At 41.9% G+C, this 22,250-nt stretch overlaps 1 protein-coding gene across 2 annotated transcripts in view; it reads left to right on the top strand.

Annotated features, from left to right (window-relative positions):
* The window catches only part of LRP8 (LDL receptor related protein 8), a 311,838-nt gene that overhangs the window by 232,665 nt on the left and 56,923 nt on the right, over positions 1-22,250 (top strand). The gene's annotated exons all lie outside the window — the stretch shown is intronic.

Here is a 22,250-nt window from a genome sequence, read left to right as displayed (position 1 = left end):
TTCATCTGGAAAGACCCACAATATCTTCATAGTACCAATCACCTTCCTACTGGAAGTTTACCTTATGGAAAATATCCATGGCATGTAACTATTGCTCTTTTCAGGTGTCATACCATCTATGGACAGCAGTACAGGAGTGGAGCAATGGAAGTGCACCACATAGCCAGGAAACCAAGCCAAAATGCTTGCTATCCACATCCTCCAAGCCTTCGCATGTTTGGTATTTATCTGCAGAAGGCAACTTCGAACATAAGGAGAGTTCCTCCACACAATGTGAAACCCTGAAGTTCCACATCGCATGAAGGAGCTCTCTCCAGACAGGTTCTAAATGCATGAAGGCCTAGAGGCATGGCTGGCAGGGGTGGGGAAGTGGATAGCCAGTGTGTTCCTGCTCTCTCTTTCCCCATATTAATGGAACATCATCTTCAGATCATGTCTGAAGCAGGCTCATGTGTCTTCCTATACTGTGAAAGCTACCAGTGCTCTGTACCTCTGCATGGGCTTCTACCACACTTTTATTTTATTTGTGGACTCATGGGGCTGCTTAGTGTATTCTGGTAATCTGAATATCTGTGTGTGTGTGTGTGTGTGTGTGTGTGTGTGTGTGTGTGTGTATACACACATTCATATAAACATGTGTATACATATGTATATACATTTACATCTCACACACACACACACACACACACACACACATCTGTTGGCAGGGGTTCCTAACCTGGGGGCCTGCAGATGTTGCTGAACTACAACTCCCATCATCCCCCACGACAATAAATTGCTATAGTGTTATTGGTATGAAATAAGTATGAAAGGATAAAAAGGTATAAAAAAACTTTAGTGTTCTCACTGACCCACAACCCTCTTATGGACGTACACCAGTGCAAAAGCACTCTGATTCTCCTGTGCATTGATGTTGCTGGCTTAGTTCTGCTAAAAGAAAACCTCTTTTTCTCCACCCACCATTCTGTAAGGATATCTGTGTATTCTCTGTCTTCGGTGAGCCATTACAAAGAATGTGAAGGCAATCAATCATCCTTGTCCCAGCTAAGCAGCTCACCTTGGAAAGTCTGGGCTGTTATAAAGCTGTTATCAAGCACTGGCTTTGATATGGGAATTCTAAAAATATAAAGAAAAACTTCCTTCTAGAGGGAGGTTCTGTCAACTTGTAAGATAATCTCCCAAAGAAGTGGCAAAGGGCTTCAATGTGAGTTGTTATAAAGCAACAGTGGGAGAGTAATCATCAGGCACAGTGGGACTTGTGCTACTAAAACCTCGGTGCCTTCTCTCCCTCTCTCCCCCACTATCCACTCACTCCTGTGGTTAATTGCAGGTCTAAATGCTGCCAGCAAGTCAGCAGAGGAACCTTAGTATGAACCTAAGTGGAAAGATTTGATCCCACAGTGAACAGAAAAGGCAAACTCAAATGTGAAAAGCCCAAGCTTCATCTTTTAAAAAGGAAAATTTCTGTTAAGCTCGCATTCATGTGTTACAGCAGGTTCCACACATTAGCAGTGCTGTAAATTTCCTACATATTTGTAAATATCCCTGGGCTTGTGGTTGCCTAGGTTGGTATGTAGGAAGCAGGAAGTGAATGGGAAGTCCCCCTATGGTTTTCTGTGGTTATCATGGCAGCACTTTTCTCTGACCAACTTGCTTCTTGGGCAGTCAGTGCATCTTGCAGTGCACCAATGCCACTTGCCTTGACTTTTGACCCTGCAGAGATCATTGCTTTTGCCCTGGTAAAGGTACCCTCTGCACTCTTTATAGAAACCCAGTCCTCTTTGGATCTTGTCCATAAACTTCCCTGTTTGGGCAAACACTCACTCCAGTTGCATCTTATGGTAGGCCAATGCACAATCTCATTCTTTTCCCAGAAGTTCTCTGTTAGTTTGGATGAATGGTTTACTTGTTGCAAAGGTCCCTTTGGCAATCTCCTCCTGTTTAGGAGACAAAGAGTGGACATTGGCAAACATCTGTTTCTAAACCTGCATTTTCAAAGTTAGTACAAATGCAAGGCTTGAGAGTAAAGGCATTTGTAGTGCAGATGTAATCAAGAGGTCAGCCAGCAATTCAACATAGAACCATTTACCTAGTGATAACTTCCTTGATAAGTATCAAGCCACTGAATGGTATAAAGAATATTTAACAAACTTCTACACCAGATCAGAAATCTGTGAATAATAAAACCATCCTCCTCACTAGGCAGGACGGTGCAGAAGACTTACTGACCAGGTGGTGACAGCATATGCTGATGTCTGTCTTTGCCCAGCAAGACAGAAAAAAGTTTCTTCTCATACCTTATAGTATAGAATGGCAGCCTTTGTCTGTTTCTACCAGCTGATTTGATTTGAAGTGCTCTCATGAACCATCACATCTTTAGCTTTAACCAATATTTACCAATAACACGATGCATCCTGTTTAATTCTGCTCCAGAGGCAAAACCACCTGCAGTTCAGTGGTCTCCTAGATGAAATATCCATACTATTAATGGATATCTCTCTCTTTATTGATGTATTGAGTTGAGCATCCAAAGGGATGTTTTTAGCAGGGAAACATAGAGAGTAGCAGGAGCTTTGGATTGATTTTACTAAAAGTATCTCTTACTAAGACTAGAAAGCAGTTTAGCAGAATCAATCCCACCACCACCCATTTCTTTGTACAACTATTTCAGCATACACTCATTCAGACTAGAGAAACTAGTTGGTACTGAGAGCATGATCAAAAGTGACTTAAAACACTGTGAGTGAGCAGCTCTTTGGGGATTGATGTGCTGTAGATTGGGAACTGGGGACAGGGTAATGCATACTGCTGTTTCCTAGTACAGTAGTTTACCATGTGCCTTCCTCCAAAACATATTGGAATCCTGGATCCTCCAAGGCGTAGCTGTTGTTGACTGATGATTTTTTTTAAAAAAGTTTTATAATATTTTTTCCTGATACTGTGAATGTTTTCTTTTAACACAATGTGAGTGCACTCACCCTGACAGATTGAAGAAAGGAGAACTATCTTCTTCTGTGCTATGCTTTATTTTATTTTAAGTTGTCTACCATTTTATAGTACTATTTGTATAGAAAGTGCTTGATAGGTTAAGATTAAGACAAACTTAATACAAGAGGCAATTTCCCTATACGGAAGTCATTTCATTGCAAGAAATGGCATGAGTCATGCATGTATTTCATCATTTGGGATGCATCTGTTTGTGAGAATGTGGGAAACTACTGTGGCTTTCCATGGTATGTGCGTGTGGCAAACTGAACATATTTGTTGCATATTATAAAATAAAGATGGAATCCATGCCCTTTCCTATCGACTGTATTACCCAAATACAAGATGACTCTGAATTTAAGATAAACTCCTTTAAAATAGAGATTAAATACATGTTATACCTGTACTTACCCAAAAGGAAAAGGACTCTGAATTTAAAACGAGCCCCCAATTTCTAACATCAAAGAGCTTGGAAAAACCCTATTCTTGGATTCAGGTAAATGCACAGACTTCCACGTACAAAACATTTATATGGTAAAGCAGCCATAATTCACTTTCCTGGTAACCCCACCAGTTGCACAGTGTTAATTGCCCCTGCTTTCCAACTTGGACGCTAATTTATTTATTTATTTATCAAATTTGTACACCGCCCCAAACTTTCATCTCTGGGCAGTTAACAATAGCATAAAACAGTAAAATATATAGAAAACTTAAAACAATTTAACAATTTAAAAATCATCTACAAATTAAAACCTTAAAGTTTTAAAGAACTGAAAAAGCTTGGGTGAAGAGGTGGGTTTTCAAATGCTTTTAAAGAATTGTCAGAGATGGAGAGGATGGTATCTCAGTAGGGAGTGCATTCCACAGTCTCGGGGCAGCAACTGAGAAAGCTCGTCCCTGTGTGGCCTCCAGCCGAGCTGGCGGCAGCTGGAGACAGATCTCTCCGGACGACCTCAGTGGGTGGTGGGGCTCATAATGAATGAGCTATAACTTGCTCCAGGCACTCTAAAATGTCCATGGCTGAGTCGATTTGAATTCGGATCTTCAAGGCCAGCATTCTGTTTTTACACTTCACTTCACTTAATGCAGTTCATCCCATTTTGACCTATGAGGGTCATTTGGAGAGCTTCTCTGTACAAGAGAAACAAAAGCACTTCTGGCCCTGTCCATCTTGAACTGCAGTGAGAAGGACTCACTGCCAAGTGAAGCACATGTACATTTTTAAAAATGCATTTTAAGAATTAGGTTTACTGTCCCTTGTATCCACTGCTTTGCATTTGATTATGCCAAATAACTTAAGTGTCAGTGGCAAAGCCACCCTCATTTCAATATGTGGGTATGATTATAGCCAACTGCAGAGTCAATTTTATTTTTGCTTTTTTGTTGTGATCCTTCAGGATGAATTTGAATGTGGGGTGAGCTATTTCCTAAAGAACAATGAGGATTTCCCTGCAATTTCTCCTGCTTTCTAAGGAGCCCTAATACCTTAAGCAGTGCTAAAGTAGCAGCTGTACACTATGTTTAATTTCTGAATAGCCAGGCATAATGCACTAGCATTAATCCTGCCAGCTGTCCAGTAGTTAAACACCATGTAAAATCAAGCATATCACATTCTTTCCTACCTTATCTTATTTATCGGAGACTTTCTTTTGATAAACCTGCAATTATTGTTGTTGTTGTTATTTATGTTTATGTTTCTTTTGTGGAATCATTTCAGATTCTTCCATGCTTCTTTGTCAGCAACAGAAAATGAAGCTTATTTGGAAGGAACATGCTTCTTTTCATTTTATTCTTAATGTTTGGAAGAGCGCCCTGGGATTCTTCCCAATTTCCTTCCATAAGGCATAAATTCAGATAATGAGAGGTGTCTTGTCATAACTTCTAGAACCGGTGATGACATTATACAAAAAATGTTTGGGAAGACTAAGTAAATTAAATTTTAAATCCTGCCTTCCTTGTTAGAATCTTCCCAGACAGGAACATTTCTTTTGTATATTTAGTTAACATTCTAATGGAAGAGCCAACTGACTCTTGTTGGGAAAGGAAGCAGTTTTTTGAGTGTTGCCAGTCGGTGGTGATGGAAAGACACAAGGATCTGCACAAACTCCTCTGTGTTCAGATTTTACCACAGGACAAAGCAGAATTCATTTCTCTCCATTTTTAATGATACACCAAAGTGAACTCTGTCAAATCTTGACACAGATGTCAAATCCAGAGCTAACACAGAACCCAAAAAGTTGGGGCCAATTTAATTGTTGCAACTATAACATGGAGACCATAGAAAAGTGTTTTCTAATGTCAGTTCTTTGTTCAACAGGCACTGAAAAGGTTCTTAGCACCATATGCCAATGTGCCATATAAAGCAGGCACATAGATGCCAGGCAGATATGGGCCAGAGAATGGTTTTTCTCAGATCCGTTTATCAAGAGACTTGGAATTATCAAATGAGGAAAGGGTTGTTGGCTTTACATTATTCAGAAGCTTTTATGTGGCACATCTCCACTAAGCCGCTTAGGACCAATTCATACTTCACAAGGTAGTCACGTCTGCTATGTCTCCACTAGTGCTGCTGTGCCCAGAGTTAACTATGAAGAGAAGGTGCCTATTTCTTAGTTTTTACAGATGTACATGTCACCTCCACACAATTTATGTTATCCCCAGCAGACACAATTGTCCTGTAATGTATGAATCGACACAATTCTGCCCACCCACCCCAACACCACCAAAAAGACAATTCCCTTCACTTCAGAACTTTGATCAGATTGTTGAATGCTTGAACTATGTGAATGAATCAGTGGTGGTAGAATTTACAAACTTGGAATGCAGATTTTTCCCTTTTGTTTCTCTATAGGCCTATTCCTAGAGCATGAGGTAGAAAATAATAATATATAAACACAATAAAATCAAAATGAATAAGTAACACTTCTCTTGCATGTTACTTCTATGATTTTTTCTATAATAGTCATTTACCTACCATTCCATTTGAAATCTGTTTTTTGAAGCTATTTCTTTCCTACCCTCTTTGTGCCCCAAGCTTTTATGGGTACAAGTTGAAGTGACAAACTCCAGCTTTCTCCCAATTTTTGTCTTTGCTTCACTGGAGTTAATGACTAAATGCTCTAAATACTATGAATATTTAGTCCTTGTGGTGCAGCAGTCTTCATCCCTGCCCTTGTGGAGAATTCCCATCAGGAGAATTAAATTGGTGGAAGCAGAGGTTAAATGGAGCAGTGACCTCACTTACCTGTACCAGGAGCATTGCTTTGTAGACCATTATTCAGTAGAATTACACTGCTGGGTGTCTGTCTCAATTGTAGCGATATGATTCTCCTGTTGAAGTGAGCTCTTCTTACTCCTTCCGATCAGCTTGGTTTATTATTCTTCTGCCCAGTGACTCAAGCTGACTGTAGACATTTGTCAGGGCCTACCTGGGAACCAGCCTCAACCCATGTTGGTACCAAACGGATGACACTGAAATATCCTCAGATGAGGAACTTCAACTCGAAGCTCCAACAGGGATTGGCCCTGAAGATTGTCCCAGAAACAACACAAGAGACACCAGACAATCTCTGTCAGGAGAGAGCCTATGGGGGGGCCCCTCAGAACCCATTCTAGCACTTACCTCAACTACAAGGTTCAAGTAGGAGACTCCCAGCACTAGGCTGCAGAAGACAGCTGCAACTGAAACACCCCAAAAATGGACTAGAGGCTCCAAGAACCCTGTGGGCTTTCCCTCCTAGTCCCCAGTCAGCAGGTGCCACAAACTGAGAGAAATACTAAAGACCAAACATAGAAGTGCTCCCCTTGCTGCCATGCACCTGTTGAGCAATGGGGCTACTCAGGAAGAGTAAGCAGCCAACCTCTGTTTACTCGGAAGTAAGGCTGGAATTGCTGTCAGCAGATGTGAATGGGGGTGGCTCTCCCTAAACCTTTATAAGAAATTTCCTTAAGCAAGCCCAGTGCTGGAGAGAGCAGCTCTTACTGAGCACCCTTCTGCTGGGTCAAGTCTAGCTCGATTCCAAGCAGCCAGTGCTTTCCTGTGTGCTCCTGACCCTCTGTGGAGCTACAGCCTTCCCAGCAACCTGGCTTGTGGCTTAGGACCTAGCCCTCTGGTCCTCAGCTCCCAGAACTTCCTCCACCTCCAAAACTAGGAATCCCTACTGCAGCACCAGTGCAACTCGGTGACTCTCTGCTTGAACCAATTAACTTGGGTGTGTGACAGCATGGAGGGTGTTTCTGCTCTGCATTGGAAGAGGTGTTTCCAGGGCATGCTTATCTGCAGGCCATGTATTTAAGAATTTAGAATCCAAAATGTGCCCTCAATGTATTATTAAAAATAAAAGACAGATTAGGCACGCATGTATATAAATATATGGAAGCAAGCCTCTCAGTTTATAAAGATTTCTAGAGCAAAAATGTAAAGGCTGACATCCAGACTAATGAAGTACATGAGCAGTGAATGCACAGCATATACTATGGGGAAAGGGTGATTTTGATCTACCTCCCCTTCCCTCTGTAGCCATCTATGACTCCCCAAAATATGAGGCTGTTCTCACAAGAAAGAACAGTGTATCTGTTCCACACACATCCTGGTGGTGCCTCTGTGCCAAACCCTGTGCTGAAGCCCAGCTCTTAGTCAAGGTGAAGGGTGCAAATGCTCCCTTAACCCAGCTGCCAGGATTGTGTGTCGGCATGAGCTGCTTGCAACTCACACTGACACAGAGATGGGTGCCTAGAGTGCCCAGCCTCTGGGTGAATCCACCGATATACTTTGCTTGGCATGCAGTGCGCTGTGGGATACCCGGAGGCCAGGACAACGAGTCCCAGCCTCAGAGCGCTCCACTGTGCTCCACACTACATGGAGCACCAGGGATTGTGTTGGGTGCAAGGAGAGTGTTCCCACCAAACCAACAATGATCATCTGGGGGAAAGGCAAGGTTTGCAAAGCCTTCCCCCTGCCCACCCAGTAGGTTGTGTGAATGGCCCCTTTGACTCTTGAGAGCTGTGCAACCCTCAAGGACATATTTTAGGAGCCTCAGAAGGAAGGGGAGATCTCCCTAATAGATCTCCCCTGTAGGGTATACAGCAAATGGGCTGTGTGACCCTCAGACATATTTTTGGAAGACACAGAGCACTTCTAGAGACAGAGAGGATCAGCAAAAATCACTCCCTCCCTTCTTGTGCACATCTGAGGAAATGGAGAAGCCTTTGGCTGTGAGGACGCAGCCTCTCACTACATCCTCAATTGACTAGTTAAGATGTCCATCAATGTTAAAATAGCAATTTCAGCAGCCAGCAGTTAAAATTGCTAACAAACACGCAAAACATAAAATTGCAGTAAATATAATCAGAGAGAACACTCTGAAAAAGAAAGGTCTTTAGTTTCATTCTAAACATAGCAAATTGATAAGATCTTTATAGAAAGGGAGTTCCATAAATGTTGGGCCACCACTGAAAAGACACTGTCCCTGGTTCCCACCAAACAAACTTCAGCTAATGGCAGCGCAGGACCTTAGTGCCAATTTTTATATCTAGGCAGATTGATATGGGTGTAAGCAGATCTTAAGATAGCCTTATCCCAGGTCATAGGGCCTTAAAGATGAAAAACAACACCTTGAATTGAACCCATTTGATTAGAACAAATTGGGATTTTCTGTGATGTCCAAACCCAAAATTCCTGGGCTGTTCTAACCACAATTTGCCAACAACAACAAAACAAAACCCACACACAGGATCTGAAGATGCTAATATATTTGCAAACTCTGGTTCAAACATGTGCTAGGTTCGGACAGTGAAGTGGCCGGATTTGCAGATGACACTAAATGATTTAGGGTAGTGAAATCCAAAACAGATTGTGAGGAGCTCCAAAAGGATCTCTCCAAACTGGGTGAGTGGGAGATAAAACTGCAAATGCTGTTCAATGTGAACAAGTGTAAAGTGATGCATATTGGGGCAAAAAACCTCAACTTCACATATACACTGATGTTGCCTGAGCTGCTAGTGACTGATCACGAGAGAGATCTTGGGGTTGTGATGGAGAGAGATCTTGGGGTTGTGATGGATAGCTCATTGAAAGTGTCGACTCCCTGCACAGCAGCTGTGAAAAATGCAAATTCCATGCTAGGAATCATTAGGAAGGGTATTGAAAATAAAAATGCTAATATTTTAATTCCCTTATACAAATCTATGGTGTGACCACATTTGGAGTACTGCATGCATTTCTGGTCACTGTATCTTAAGAAGGTCATTGTAGAACTGGAAAAGGTGCAAAAGAGGGCAACCAAGAGGATCAGGAGCCTGGAGCATCTTCCTTATGAGGCAAGGCTACAGCATCTGGGGAGGAGAGCTGGTCTTGTGGTAGTAAGCATGAATTACTGAGCAGGGTCCACCCTGGCTTACATTTGAATGGGAGATGTGTGAGCACTGTAAGATATTCTCCTTAGGGAATGCGGCCTCTCTGGGAAGAGCCGAAAGTTCCAAATTTCCTCCCTGGCATCTCCAAGTTAGGGCTGAAAGAGACTCCTGCCTGCAACCTTGGAGAAGCCACTGCCAGTCTGTGTAGGCAATACTGAGCTAGATGGACCAATGGTCTGACTCGGTATGAGGCAGCTTCCTGTGTTTTTAGTTTGGAAAAGAGGCGACTATGAGGAGACATGATAGAGTTGCATAAAATTCTGCATGGAGTAGGGAGAGTGGACAGAGAGAAATATATCTCTCACACACAGCACTAGAACCAGGGGTCATCCCATGAAACTGAAGGATGAGAAATTTCGGACCAACAAAAGGAAGTACTTTTTCATACAGTGCATAATTAATCTATGGAATTCTCTGCCACAGGATGAGGTGATGGCTTGGATGGCTTTAAAAGGGGCTTAGACCAATTCATGGAGGACCGCACTGTTCCCTTTAGGGCATGCACATTGCATGCGCTTGCACATTTTCTGATGTCCGCTCAGTTAATTTTAGATCCCATTCAGGTTGAATCAGGAAGGCCTCACCCTGAATGCATGTGCGCACACACTGCCTTGATACTTCTGCCCAGAACAAACTCATTCTGCAGACAGATGAAAAAAATTGAGAAAACACTGGAGGACATCAGTGGATACTAGTCTGGTGGCTATAGGCCACCTCCTGCCTCTGAGGCAAGATGCCACTAAATACCAGTTGCAGGGGAGGGGGGATGCCCTCAACTCTTGCCTGTACGCTTCCCAGAAGCATCTGGTGGGCTACTATGTGAAACAGCATGCCGGACTGGATGGGCCTTCGGCCAGATCCAGCAGGGATGTTCTTATGACATCACAGCAAATACTTATTTGTTGCAAATCAGGACCAGAAGTTTAAACTTTCTCCCCTTGTGTGTGCAAAACCAGGATTAAACTCTGGTACCATCTGTCTCAACAAGCAAGTATTACATTCTTAGGAAAAACTAATCACCATAATACAGTCAGAAGATCTTCATAGTACTCTACTTTTATTTGAATACAAGTATTAGAGATTTGAACATAATTGTACATGTAACTTTTCATTAATTGTTATGGAAGTCATGCTCAAGTATATATATTTTTAAATGTTTCCACATTTCCAACACACATTTATGGGATACATGAAAAAAATTCCCTGTATCAAATTGCAGAACCGATGATTCCAACCACTATAATGTATTTTATTAACTTTCTACAAAGCGGAATACCATTACACTACTATTTTAAAACAATTATCTCTCAGATTCAACCAAACAGAAAGTTAATACAAGCTAATTCCCAGATTTCATCAGCCAATTAATATTTCCGGTCGCCTTCTCATTTTGCAGTATAACCTTTCATCCAAATTGATGTAATCATTATTATTATTATTTTAATGATCTTTTATTTTTCCCCTTTCTGGAAGGAAAGGAAAGGCTCCCCCCACCCCCCACTCAAAAGCCATTAGTTCTCTTAATATATTTTCTTTTGCATGTTCAAAAAGTTGTTTTTTTAAAAAATGAAAAAAGGAAGAATCCATACTAAATTGCTTATGTAAGCTCTCCTGTGTTTTAATGGAATTGTTAACCATTAAATCTTTTTATCTATCTACTATATATCTCTCTTCTATATTGCACACTTTGATCTAAATTAAAAGCTGTATCTTTCATCACAGATGCAGAGGAAGAAATGTCCAAAGATAATCTTGTTCTATACTTATCTCCTAAATGAGACCACAGTATTATTTTCAAAGTATTTGTATCTATATATTTAATCCTCCTGGGTGCGCCTTTAGCATGTGCGTCCCGACGCCCAGCTGATTGGCTGGGCGGCGGAGGCAGCTGATAGGCAGAGGTGACGGTGAGGCTGGGCCACGGTGAGCCAGTGGGTTGCAGTGATGAGGCGGCGGCGGGCCCGGCTGTGGCGGCGGCAGTTTCAGGCCCAGCAGCGGTGGCAAGGTGGCGGCAGGGCGAGGAGCAGGCTGGGCCACCAGGAAGAGGATACGGCCTGGAAGGGGACGGGACGGCTTTATAGCCGGCCAGAAACCACAGGCAGGGAGGGGGGGAAGGACCAGCCCGGGTGGGAAATGCTGGCCCCAAATACCGCACAGATGTTCTGTGCAGGATCGACTAGTTTTATATTATTTTATCCACATCATTTAATTTAAGGGGAATCCGCTAAAAAGTTTCTCTTTTTTTTTTGAAATATACTATTCTATATTAGCTAACCAGTCTAGCAACAATATAAGTTTAGGTGCATGACAATGCAATAGTCCCAGAGCCATCCTAGGAGGCTGCAGAGCTGGGGGAGAGCAGCACCTCCCCACAGCCACACTCCTCCTTCGCCACTGCTCCTCACCTTCCTCCCTGCTGAGTATCTAGTAGCGCAGCACTAAGAAATTAAATCACCGCCCTTGTTCCAGCAAGGAGAGCAACAGCCTAACTTCCCCGCACCATGCGAGCTGGATACTAATGAGAGGTATGTGCGCACCCTCTAATGCCTAATCAGGGCGAACACAGGCCTCTCATTTTGTATCCAGTTTGCAAGGCACTGGCAAGTACACCCCTCTCCTCCAGCATGGAAAGAGGTGATTAGCTCCTTTACCAAAGCTGCACCGAAGCGCTGGCTAGACGCTTCAGCTATGCTTTTGCTTATTTGGGGAAATTAACTCAAATCAGGGTATTTGACACAGCATTAATTTAAGCAAGTCTGGTGTACTGGATAGAATGAGGAGACATACATATAGTTTAATGTATCTGATTTTCAATTAACAGGATTTACAAATGACAAAATAAAAACAGGTTAGCAACAGTGTTCCCTCTAAGGCATGCACACATGCGCTAACTCACAGGGTTTTTTTAATGTCCACTCAGTTAATTTTAGATCCTGCTCAGGTTGAATCAGGAAGGCCTCACTCTCAGTGCATGTGCGCACACACTACCTTGATACTGCCACCCAGAACAAATTTTATTCCGCACACAGATGAAAAAAATTAGAGAGAACACCGGTTAGCAAGTTTGGATATCCTGATTGATCAGACAGAAGGCAAGTACAGAGCTTTATTTAGGGTAAAAATGGAAGTTGCAGGAGGCAAAAGAGTTTGGTTAAAAAGTCAATGACTTGGTTAGCATTTCTAAAAAGGCGAGTCGACTTAGGGGTTTTGAATACTGAAAAGTGCCTGGAGAGTGAGGAGGAAGTCAGAGAAAGAGGCAAGGAAGTTCAGAGAGGGGGTGTGGGGCTAGAGATGTTAGTATTACCTACCCTTCCCAGGTGCCTTTGTTGCACGACATTTGGGACAGGTGCCTCCTCAGGAGTAGAAAGTGGAGTGCAGTGGGGATGAGAAGCGAGAGGCAGCAGGCACAGCTTGCAGCGTGAGAGTTTGTAGGATGGTAGATTCTAAACAGAGTTCAGGTCCTCCACAGCTCTGAACCATGTGGCTCGTGTATCGCAGTTATACTCTCAAACGTGCCCTGGGGTTGATGTTGATTCAGTCAAGCAGTTCTTCCCGGTAGGGGTATTCTTGCAAGTCAAAGATGTTCATTGCTGGGGTAGTGATTGCATGCGGGTCCTCTTGGGCAAAGGCAAGTGCAGGCTTTGTAAATGTCCCGTGTATGGCAAAAATTGTTCTATGTTTGCCTGCCTTCTTGGACAAAGACCTTCCAAGTGCAAAAGTGCAGATAATTTTGTTTACTATGAGCAACTCCTCCCATATCTTTACTGGACACTTCATTAAATTTTAATGAGAGGGAAGATGGCTGCATTTGCTCATCCTGCTTAGCATTCTAAGTGTTATCTCTTGATGGGAAGTATCTCACTCATGAGATGGGTCTATTAGCATATTGTCTACATAAAGGAGGGGCTGGCCACAGTTTTTTGACTCTTTAGCCAAACTCTGCCTTCACTAATGACCCACTCATGCCAAGTTGTTTGAACTGCATGAGGTGAAAAGTTCATGAGGCTGCTTACCCGACAAGTTAAATCCTAGAGAGGGCTCTTCTGTGCGACCTCCAAAATACTGCTTCCAGCAACACTCCACACCAGCTGGATACTACACAAGAGATGTGCGTGCACCTTGCATCAGGGTGCACATACACCTCTCATTTAGTATCCCACTTATATGGTGCTGGAAAGTTCGCCTCTTTCCTGCGAGTAGAGAGGCGGGTTCTCAGAGCCATACAAACTGGATACTAAATGAGAGGCGTGCATACACCCTGTTGCTTAATCAGGGCACACGTGGGCCTTTCATTTAGTATCCAGTTCATGTGGGGCTGGGAAGTTTGATTGCCTCTCTCTTTGCTTGAAAGAGGAGGGAGGTGATGGAACTCTTTAATGCTACATTTGTTGGATAATGAGGGCGGGGCAGTGAGAAACAGCAGCTGATGGGGAGTGTGGGGGTGGTTGGGCCTGGCTGCGGGGCCTGGAAGAACATGGGGCTGGGAGCGATCATCCCACTTGCCCCACCCAAAGGACAAGTCTAGATAGTCCCATATTGGGGCAGAAAGACAGGATAAAAGTCCAGTTAATTAATTGTTTTTATATTTGGCATTTTAGCCCATCAGTTTTCCCCAAAACATACTGTTTTTGTTTTTGTCTCAGCTTTTTATTGATCCAGATAAATATTAATATTTCCCTGTTATTTTAATGTCTTTAAGTTATTGAAATTGGCATATTGCTGAATTAAAACTTAGTTTTGTTGCTCGCTTATTAATTCCTTGCAATCCAAAATGTATACTTCCCAAGTCACTTTTAAGAGAGATGCCAATATCCTGTAATATGCCTTAGAAATGGAGGCTGATAATACAGAGAAAATATAGTAGCTTATAAATATTCCACTATTACCATATTTTTAGAAACCAGTGTACTTTTTAATTCACACATAGATAATGGTTTCCAGCTGCTTCTATGGAGAAGCCTCTGATCTGCTGCCTTCTGTTTGCTGGTCTGTATCCAAATTAGTTTTCTATTCAGGTTCTATCATGGAAACTGTTATTCTGGTTGTACTCCCATACTTTGTACTATGGGACAAAATTTAGAATTATTAGAGTGACACTTCCTGTTTTCTGACTTGGCATGGTCCTTTTCTGTGTTCATGCTTAGCCAAATGTGTTCAAAAATCAGATTTGGTTCCAAGAACAGGGATTTTCTTCACAGTGCAGCTGGTAATATAGAGTTCTTAATTTTTATCAATTAGTGGTCCATCATAATTATAAGGGTTTTTCTAGTAGTTTGAATAAGGTTTGATAGGATTGGTGTTTAAAATCAGCATGATGCAACAGGTCAAGCCCTGTTCTGATGTGTATCAGTCAGATACGTAAGTATTTCACTGTCTGCAATTAAATTATGAAGATTTGACCCCTGTTGAAATTGTATGTTGTTGAAAACATTTGTAAGTTACTTCATCAGTAGCACAGAGCAACTAAAGATCCAATACCAAAACAACAGACACAAGAATATTATAAACATACACAACATTTCAATTAAAAAAACACAGAATAACCTTTGAAAAATCAAAATGTTATCCAAAAACTTACTAAAATAAAAATTGGCCTGAATGACAACAATTGTAAACCTTATTGCCCCATTCACTTTATTACACAATGAAGTGCAATCACACTGAAGTGTAATGGTTAAAAACTGGGATAGCCATCCCTCACTTGCATGGTTTTCTTGAAATTTGGTCTTCTATCAGATTATCACCTCTACTGACATATCTGTAAATGGGTCCTTAATTCTAATGTCGGGAGAGAGTCAACAACAGCTGACTATGTGCATTGCTTCACTTTTGCTTACTGTAGGCTGTAAAAGTGATGTGCCTTAATCACACTGGATCTGGAATCGACTTGAAAGAGAGGCTTTGATTTACCATGAGAGGCAGTTTGGAAGAAACTAGTGTGAAAATATTTTTGCACATATCAGTACCACTGGCTTCCTAATCCGATTTTCTTTTTCTAATCAGAATATGAAAAGGGGTTTACAAATGGAACAGATATTCAAAATATTTGCATGTAATCTGATAACTTTAATCTGACTAAACTAAAGCTTTTAAGACTATCAGAATCTTCCTGTGCAAAAAGGGAGAAATCCAAAACATATCTGAAGAGGACAGGCAAATGTAGTTCCTCCTCCTAACGCTGCTGAACCTGCGTCATACTGTTCATTGGTTCATCTAACCCAATCCTGTTTACTCTGACAGCAGCTCTCCAAGCTTCAGAGTTTTTCCCAGCACCTGCTACCTGATCCTTTCACAGGACCAGGGACTGAACTCCAGACCACCTGCAAGCAAAGCATTACCATTGAGCTATGGCCCTATACTTAATGACATGCCTTATCTGAACTTCAGTATGAAAGGTACACAATCTAGCATCTACTATAACCATTTTACAGCATTGGCTGGCATGCCCTGCAGCATAAACCATGAACCATGAGTGGTTCAGAACCATGAGTGGTTCAGAACCCTGAACCATGAGTGGTTCAGAACTGCCCACACCACTGCAGGCCTTTAACACCCACAGTGTTTTCCCAATGCAAATAGCGTGCAACCTGAGATCACACAAGGGTGAGTTGTACTAGCACAGCCCTCTTGCACAGAAAAGTGTGTGTGTGTGTGTGTGTGTGTGTGTGTGTGTGTGTGTGTGTGTGTGTTAGAGCTCTGCAGCTGCACTCGCAGTTGTGAACCAGCTGTGTTACACTGTGGGGCATGTCAGCCAATATCTCCAAGTCAAATGCCCATTGTCATAGCTCTCTCAAAAGAGTAGGTCAGATAGCCTCCTAGGTGGTAGCAAGCCTGAATTGTCCCCTTTGCTAAGCAGGGTCTGCCCTGGTTGCATTTCAATGGGAGACTACATGTGAGTACTGTAAGATGTTCTCCTTAGGGGGTCTTGTGGTAGTAAGCATGAATTGTCCCCTTTACTAAGCAGGGTCCACCTTGATTTGTGTTTGAATGGGATACTACATATGAGCACTGTAAGATATTCCCCTTAAGGGATGAGGCCACTCTGGGAAGAGCAATTGCATACTTGTATGCAGAAGGTTCCAAGTTCCCTCCCTGAGACTCCTGCCTGCAACCTTATTGAAGCTGCTGCCAGTCTGAGCTAGATGGACCAATAGTCTGTATATGGCAGCTTCCTAATGAATTCTAGTGGATGGGAAGTGCTGAAGTAAGAGTTCCTTACTGACTCTAGAAAGGCAATACTGCAGCGTCAGGTTAACATTCATCAGACATTGCTGTCTCATATTTGATCCAGATCATTTTCAAAATGACTAGTTTGCATCCACAGGGTTTTCAGGAACACTATTTCAAAATTTACTCTATCCGTTCTAGGAATATAATTTCCTGTCATAATTCAAATTGCTGGGCCATGTTTTTATTCTGTGACAAATAACATTAGCATCTTCAACATGACGTGCTATGTATCAAATATGTGTACTAATAGACAATTACACGCATAGTCTCATTTGTTTCTGGGGAAGTTACCAAGCTGGTGGTACTTGCAAAATTGCCAGTTTAGCTGGCAAGTCTAATTCAAACAGGAGAATAAGTGGGCACATATTATTCCATTTTCAGAACAATATAGTACAAACTGAAAATAACACCCCAGGAATGCTAATTGTTCATAATGCTGAATGTTTTGTAATAAGTACAGAAAGCATTAATTGATCTGATAGATCAGTTTGTAAGGGGCAGATTGAAAAGTGTGCTTGAATTGGACTACGTTTGTGGATTTGGCAACGTGCCTTTTCACAACAATACATTTGTCTGTGATAACCTTATGAGGAGAACTTTGCTGCCATTATTAAAGAGCCTGAAAAATACTCTGGCATGTTTGTTAGTAGGTTAATCAGTTTACCAATTAATTAGTTAGTTAATTCAACTATGGTTAACCCCCAAAGCAGTTTATAAACTTTTGTAGCAGTTTAAGATGTATCATCTTTTGACTTCTTTGAATTCCTTAAATCTTTCTCACCCCTGGAAACATCAACCATATTTCTAGTTGAAAAACACTCAGGGATGGCTGTCATGAGGCAGCAAGAGGCAGTCACCTCAGCTAGCAGGTCTAGGGTGCCATTAAAGGACAGTAAATTGTCAGTTGTCCTTTGTGGGAGGGGCACAATTTGGATTTTCTGCCTAGGTTGGCCAAGTGTCTTGGGCCTATTCTGGATCTGTTTCTCCACGCCTTCCCTCCGCTAGGGTTAATCTGGCCATAGCAGTAGCAGCAGCAGTCCTGCATTTGGCAGACTAGTCAGTCAGGGCACTACAACAGATATGAGCAGCTGAAGGGACATTTTAACTTACACTTTTGTATACAAAAACTATCTTAAAGAGAGAAATGCCTTTACATATTTATTGGCCCCAAGTGTCGTCCCCCCCACATTCCAAATATTGTATGAGCAAAACACATACACACACAAACTCACACTTGCAACAAATGAGGCGTAATATGCAGTTTTCATAATTTACTTCAACATTATTCAGATTTTCTAACAAAGCATCTGTGATATGATATAAGATTATGTAGATTTGTCTATAGTCCAATTGACGTGCTTCTTGCTCTCTCTCTCTCTCTCTCTCTCTCTCTCTCTCTCTCTCTCTCTCGCACTCTCTCTCTCTTCCTTCTTCTATCTCCCTCCATTTAAAACAAAAAACCAGAGGTAGGATGTGTTTAATATCTTTAAAGCCATGGAGGCTTTTTATAGATTAGATTATCCTGTGGAGTAGGTTTTGTAATAGTTATGTACTGCTTTGAAGACTTTATTAAGCATTCCTTGTTATCCAGGATTTTGAAGATTTCTTTTGAGAGTGGTTTACATTTTAAAGTAGTATTCTATTTGCAATTACAACTAGTCTTTCTTCAGACCTGGTGCCTTTTTTAAAAAAGGAAATATATATTTCTCCCCTCCCTTACAAATGAAGATGCTCATAATGAATAAGTAGCAAAATTAAAAAGTGTAAACAGATGGCTCGTGCTAGAGCCAATGTACCTTATTTATGATCATTTAGCATTGCATCCACTAATTATTTGAGATATCCTTTGATGGGAGAGTACCTAGGTACATATGTAGGCATAGTGGAGATGAAGAAGAACTACTGTATTAATTTGTATTGTCTGTTGGTGATGGGTCACTTTTGCTCATATGGGTGGAATTCTCTGATTTGCATGTTTGGCAGATTTCAAAAGAAACAGAAAATGTACCCAAGCAGAAGGAGGGGTGGAAACGGACTAATGAAGAAAGAAAAAATGCTCATTAGACCCCCCCAAATTGAAATAAATGCACAGTTGAAGTGTAGAAATTGCTTTAGCTCTGCCCAAAAAAGGGTGGGAGAAGGAATCAAGGACGTATACAAACTTTGCTCATTGATTTGTAATCCATTCAAATAAATGCTACAAAGGCAATTTCCTTTGCACATCGCTGGAGTGCAGTATTATTGGTGTGAAGTCACAGCATCTGTTATGTTTATTAAAACTCTTTGAACTTATCAGGAAACCTTACGTCCACACTACTATAAATTAATATCTAATAATGGAATTAGACTAGTGATTCAAGAGGGCTGCTACTGAGACATTAAGCAAGATGAATTGGTCTGAGTTTTACAAAGTGCCTGTTTAAGAATAAGGTGTTTGGAATGAAAGAAAGCTGGCTATCCTCTGAATCCCAGAAAGTGTTAGCTAAGATGGCCATTTGATGGCTACATCTGCACGGTCATGCTGTTCTGAAATCTTAGACTTCTGGGAGTTTGGAATGAACTCCAGAAGGCTGATGAAGGGTAATCCCGCATCCTTCTTTGGAAGTAATCCATATAGGTCACTGAACTCTGGGCTACATAATCCATGTGGACCTGTTTATAGGAGTAAGAAACTGGGGCAATTTTATAGTTGCTTGTTAATTCAAGGTTGCAATTCCAAAATCAATCTGGGAATCTCTTTATGCATCCCAAGTTATCTCGGATCTCCAAGTCAGAATTGCAGGGGATACCATCACAGACATTTAAATTCTGGCACTGCACTTGCCTGGCTGGTGTGAAACCACTGACAATACCATTGCCTTCAAATTCAGCCCATAATGACAACAGAAGTGATAGGAAAGTACCTGGCGATTTTTATCTTTAGAACTGGATAATGTGCAAAAGAGGTCAGTGACCAAGATGATCAGTGGCCTGGAGCACCTTCCTTATGAGGGAAGGCTACATCATCTGGAGCTTTTTAGCTTAGAAAAATGATGACTAAAGGGACGCATGATAGCGGTCTATACAATTATGCATGGTGTGAAGAAAGTGGAAAGAGAAATTTTCTTCCTCTCTCACAGCAACTAGAACCAGGTATCATTCTCAATGCCAGGTTATTTAGGACCAACAACAGGCAATACCTTTTCAAACAGCACATAATTAACATATGGAATTCTCTGCCACAGGATGTGGTGATGGCCACCAGCTTGAATGGATTTTAAATGAGCTTGGACGAATTCATGGAGGACAGGTCTATCAGTGGCTACTAGTCTTGATGGCTATAGTCTGCCTCCAGGCTCAGAGGCAAGATGCCTCTGAATATCATCTGCAGGGGAAGAGCAACAGGAGAGAGGGCATGCCTTGGTTATATAATCACAATAAAACTTTGTTTAAATAGGAAGCCAAAGATGTATTTGCAAATAACAATCCTGCTTGTGGAGGTAAGAAACCCCCACCCCCACCATAGGCTGTTTTGAATTAGCATGGTGATTTCAGCTTAGCAGCTTTGTGGCTAGTACAACTAAGAACTGTTGTATGGTTTAGATCTGCCTTTTCTGAATGGAGTTAAACTCGCCAGAAAAAAACAAGTATGTATGTAGCTTGAGAGTACTCCTAGACCCAAACCTCTCTCAGGTTTCTCAGGTTGAGGCAGTGGCCAGGAGCACTTTCTATCAGCTATGCCCATTTCTAGAGACAAATGACCTTGAAACAGTGGTACATATGCTGGTAACCTCCAGGTTAGACTTCTGCAGTGCACTCTATATAGGGCTGCCTTTGTATGTACTCTGGAAACTGCAACTGGTGCAGAATGCGGCAGCCAGACTGGTCTCTGTGAAAACCCAAAGAGACCATATAACACCGATCTTAAAAGAACTACATTGGCTGCCAATATATTTTGAGAGAAATACAAAGTTCTGGTTATTACCTGTAAAGTCCTTAATGACTTGGGTCCAGGGTACTTAAGAGGGTGCCTTCTCTGTTATGAACCCCACTGCCTACTGAGATTGTGTAGGGAGGCCCAGTTATAGCTGCTACTAGCTCATCTTGTGGTGACATTGGACCAGTTCTTCTCTGTGGCAGCGGCTGCCCCAGAGCTTTGGAATGCGCTCTGTCAGTATCTGGCTACCTTCAAAAAAAAAATATCCTGAAGATACACCTGTTCTCTCAGGCTTTCTGCTTTAAAAAACAGTTTATCATGGGAGCTGTGCGAAAGCAGCAATATCTACTTCAGCTACTAATGATAAAATACTCCCTACACCAATTACAAGAACTATTTTCCAAGACTGATTTGTTTTATTTTGCATATTTTTAAAAAAGTGATCATTTCCCCATAGATCTTTGAAATTGCTGAAACGGGATTTTCCCCCCTTAATAACCTAGCAAATTACATACAATTAAGTGTGTTCAGTGGGAACTCTTGACGGGGGATGAATTTGCTTTTGGTAATCAAAGTGACCATTAATCGCCTGTAGCTAGGACACCTGCAAGTTTAATTTGAATGGATTCCTCTGGTTCAGCTCTAAATCAGACATGCAGAGGTGGGAAGAGGAAGTGAAATCTAGCCCAACTTTATAGCTCCGAAAAGTCTCATTTGTATGTAAATACCACATGGTTACTTCCAGGGAAATATTCAGTGTGCTGCAAAGGGGCTTATCAGTGCAACTCAGAAGCTAAATCCTTGCGTACCTCACTGAGTATTTGCCCTATGCATCCCACTTAATATGTTCAAAACAAGCTATGCTATGAAATTCTGAAATATACTTATACTTGGAGGGGAATGAAATTGGCACCCATGGAAAGCCAAAGCCAGGCCAGAGTATACTGCTGTGCAGATAAGGCGTTTGCAAGATAGGTTTTAGCCCACCTGACCCCCAGCCTTTAACTGGAGCACCTTTATTTCTGGCCTCCCCATTTGGCTGGCTGTATTGTTGCTCTTCAGGCTTTGCGTGCAACAGTTTTCACTGTTCTCTTCTTCCAGATTTGCAGAGTGCTTTCCTTGCACTGTTTTACTGTGACCCCGTAATTCTTGGACTTCGGTTAGATTTGCCACCTGGTTGCTTTCACGCTTGAAAGATATTTTAGACCATCTGGCCATTTTTGCTTTAGCTCAGTCTTAATGCTAGACAACAGGCAGTATTCAATTTGCATACGTTTCAATGAACTCACATGAGCAAGTGAACTAGGGATACTTCCCCACCCCGGGAAAATACAGGGATCATGCAGCTTGGGCACATCCCAGTGGCAGCTGCTTGAACTTCTAACTAAGTGCTGTAGTAACTGAAGGTACCTATGTGCTCCTGCACATCCCTGCACTTACTGCAGGCATAAGGTCTGCACGAGCTGCACTGATCTTTTGTGGGCCCTTGTTAACTGTGTGGGCTATCAAGCACCAGCATGGATTGGACCCAGCGCAAGAGCTGAAAGCACTAAAATAGCTCAACACTCAAGATAAATTTGTAGCACTTTTGATCATCTTGATCCCACAGTGGACTTAATCACTTGTGGCCATTTTCATAGCCTGTCCCCACAACATATGCCTAGTTAAGTCGTACAACATGCAATCAGGAATGTAGGAAGTGTCC

Source organism: Hemicordylus capensis, chromosome 4 (assembly GCF_027244095.1).
Source record: "Hemicordylus capensis ecotype Gifberg chromosome 4, rHemCap1.1.pri, whole genome shotgun sequence".
Taxonomy (NCBI): Eukaryota; Metazoa; Chordata; class Lepidosauria; order Squamata; family Cordylidae; genus Hemicordylus; species Hemicordylus capensis.
Note: the sequence above shows the minus strand (reverse complement) of the source record. Positions and strands in the feature narration are given on the sequence as shown.